The sequence below is a fragment of the Hemitrygon akajei genome, unplaced genomic scaffold (assembly GCF_048418815.1).
Source record: "Hemitrygon akajei unplaced genomic scaffold, sHemAka1.3 Scf000063, whole genome shotgun sequence".
Classification (NCBI taxonomy): domain Eukaryota; kingdom Metazoa; phylum Chordata; class Chondrichthyes; order Myliobatiformes; family Dasyatidae; genus Hemitrygon; species Hemitrygon akajei.
This window is the reverse complement of record NW_027331949.1, coordinates 4,265,907-4,269,401: the sequence shown is the minus strand read 5'-3', so window position 1 is coordinate 4,269,401 and position 3,495 is coordinate 4,265,907.

Below are 3,495 nucleotides of genomic sequence, written 5' to 3'. Positions count from 1 at the left end.
AAAATGGCGGCGTGACGCAGCTTGCAGCAGCCACTCTGAAGCTGATATCTGTTATTTGTTAAGCGGGGTGCCGTGAGCAATCCTAATTTGACGAAAAACAGACGTGGGAGCACGGAGGAACATTTGGAAATCTCCAGGAAGTCCTTCTTCATTGCTGCTGCTGCTGTGAGGTCCGGGTCTCTGCTAAGAAGAACAGGCCTCCAGTCCTCAGTGTCGCGTTGGCGAGGGCGTCTTAATGCGCTCGGCAGAGGATGGTGCTCGGAGAAGCTCTGCCGGCGGGGATAGTCGGAGGCACTGAGGGTCGACGGACTCAGAGTCCGCTGTGGTCGGGGCGCTTTCACTGTGTGCTGTGTCTGCAAGGCTGCGTCCAGCGGCGCTTTCATTGTGTATTGTGTCTGCGAGGCTGAGTCTGGGGTATTCCCTTCTGCCGCCAGCGTGGGATGACGAGCCTATCGGGACCCTGAGGACTTGTGGAAATTGTGTGGCGGTTTCTTTCGAACTTATAGTCTTTTAACATCTATGGATTATATTTACTGTGCCCATGGTCTGTTTTTTAAATTAATTATGCTATTGTTTGCACTGTTGTAACCATATGTTGTAAGTATCTGGTTTTGTGCAGGTCTTGTAGCTTTAGGTTTTGGCTCGTTGGAATCTAGAGTTGGTGTCCTGACTTGGTGTGTCTGGGTAGTCTTGTTTTATCTGGAGGATTTGGAGCTCCTTTCCAGGGAACGCGCTAAGATGGTAGTGCGATACTAATACGCAGCAGCCTCTCCAGACTCTGGATTGGGGATTACCAAACATTATGTGGATTTTCTTTTTTATCGTGTGCTTTTGTGAAATCATTCTGCAGGAACGTTGTCTCATTTTTAACCGCATTGCATTTGTGGTTTCTAAGTGACAATAAACTGACAATAAACAATAAAAGAACCTTTGCCACAGTTGGAGCTTTAATATTTCTGAGAGGTATTGCCTCAGGGAATCTGGATGAGGTACACATAATAGTTAGCAGATACTGACGGCCGGCTTTAGTCTTTGTCAATGTGCCAACACAATTCATTGTAACTTTGGAAAAGGGTTCACCAAATGCAGGTATAGGCCGGAGTGGGATCACTGGAGTGACCTGATTCGGTTTACCCACAAATTGACAAATGTGACAGTAATGCAAAAGGTCACAACATGTTTCCTCAAATTAGGCCAGTAAAATTCCTTCAAAGTCCTATTTACAGTTTTATTCACTCCAAAATGGCCACCTAAGGGCACGCTGTGGACCAAAGTTAAATTTTCTGTCCTATAAACTTTAGGAACTACAACATGGTGAACAATTGCCCATTCCTCACTCGCTGGTATAGCAGGTGGCCTCCACGTCCTCATTAACACTCCATCCTTGAGATAATACCCTACTGGCACTTTCTTAATCTCATCATCTCAGAGAGCGGTTTCTTTTAAACCTTCAATATCAGGGTCTCGGTTCTGTTCCGCTATAAACTCCTTCCTTGACAGGGATACGTCTTTCTCATCAGACTTACCACCTGAATCCTGTTGAAACAATGAAGGCAGAACAGTCCCTGACAAGTCATCATAACCTGAATCCCGATTTTGGCTATCATGGGTATCAGAATCATGCTGCACAGAACCGTCTGCGTCGGTAGACTTTTCAGCCATACTTGGAGTTACTGCGTAGGAAGGATAAATGTTAAAATCTATCTGTGGGTCGTCAGTAGTTGGCTTAGTTGTCAACTGCACTGCAGGAACAACTTTACCATCTGCCAGGTAAGTAACATCCTCCACCTGTAAACTGGAGCATAATCCATTCCCGAAATCAACCCTGACTGTAAAGTTACCTTGTGCAACGGCACAGAAGCCCCAATGCCTATAATAAAATGCCGCATCCAATGCCTTTCATAAGATTTACCTCACCAGTGTTAGTCTCATCACCAAACTTTAGAACACTGTCTAATATGTGACTGAGAAGCCCCAGTATCTCAAAGAATTTTCACTGGTACCAGGGTTGACCGTTCCTTTACTAATACAAACCCATCAGACATAAAATAATCAAATCCCTTCTTTACTCGGTCAGACCTCTCAGTACTTAACTGAGTTTCAACAGAATGTTCAGAACCCTGTGGGGTTATAGGTGCTTCAACATACTGAACACAGGCATTTGGGACTGCCTCCTTTTCCTTTTTATTCTTCAGGATGGAACAATTAGCCATCACATGACCAGCTTTCTTACAATAGTAACAAATAAGACTAGAATATTTCTCCTTCAACTGTTTTCCTTCATCCTTACTCTTGTCACCGGTCCCAGCTTTAATTTCTAGTTTACACTGGTTATCCCTGCTGCTCTATTGGATACTCTTATTCTGGGTAAATTTAACCTCATGAGTTAAAGCAAACTTGTCTGCTAATCTAGCAGACTCCTGCAATGTGGCAGCATCCTTTTCATCTAAATATGTCTTTATGTCATCAGGGACGCACCTTTTGAATTCTTCAATTAAAACCAACTCTTTCAAGCTGTTAGAATCATTATTTATATTTTCATATGGGCACCAGCGGCCAAAACACTAACCCTCTTTTGGCCACTTTAAACTCTGAGCAGACTACTCAAAATGCTGTAAGTATTTATCAACGTAAGCCTCGTCAAAAGGAGGTACTAATTGAACTTCCCGACTGGCCTCAAACACACCACCAGAGTCTAACGCTAGGCCCCTTTGCTGCAATCTCTCTATCTTTTCCACCTCAAACTGCCTCTGCCTTTCCACAGCCTCCATCTTTAATTTTTCTAACTTGCACTGGACCTCAAGCTGACTAGGATTACTTTCAGGAAACACCTCCAACTGCTCCACTTTAAACACACCCTCGGATACATGATGTTCAGCCATTATCCTCTGCATCTGTGCCCTCCTCATTGTCAATTTCACCTTAGCAAGTTTTAACCTTTTAGCAATACTCAAACACTCAATCCTTCTGGCGTCCTCTAATGCCTCAGAGGTTGTCGCTTCCAGAAATCTATCAACATCCATTGCTGCTGATATTCCACACTCAAATAAATCAAAAGGGATTTCCCCAATGAAATCGATAATTAATCAATCAATATGTCCCCGAATTTGTTCATATCCCGGACGCAGGCCCCAATTCTGTTACAAATTATAATGCTTTAGAAACAAACCAGCAGCAACAGACTACAGCTGGAGTTTGATTTTGATGTTAAAACCATTATCTTTATTACTATCTACTTAAAATATAGCAACTTAAGCAAGATAAACAAAAGTTAACAGTGTTATGTGTATATATGTGTTTAAATATAAATCCCAAACTGTCGAGCTGGGGGGAAACGACGTTTAGAGTTTTGAGATAGCAAAGTATGAAAGTTCAGTTCATCCACGGAATAGGTGATGAGAGAGAGATATTTGTAATCCAGGGTAAATGTCGACAGAAGGCAATTATGTCGAATTCTACAGGTTCCACGGCGTTAAAACGAGAGAACAGTCGCTG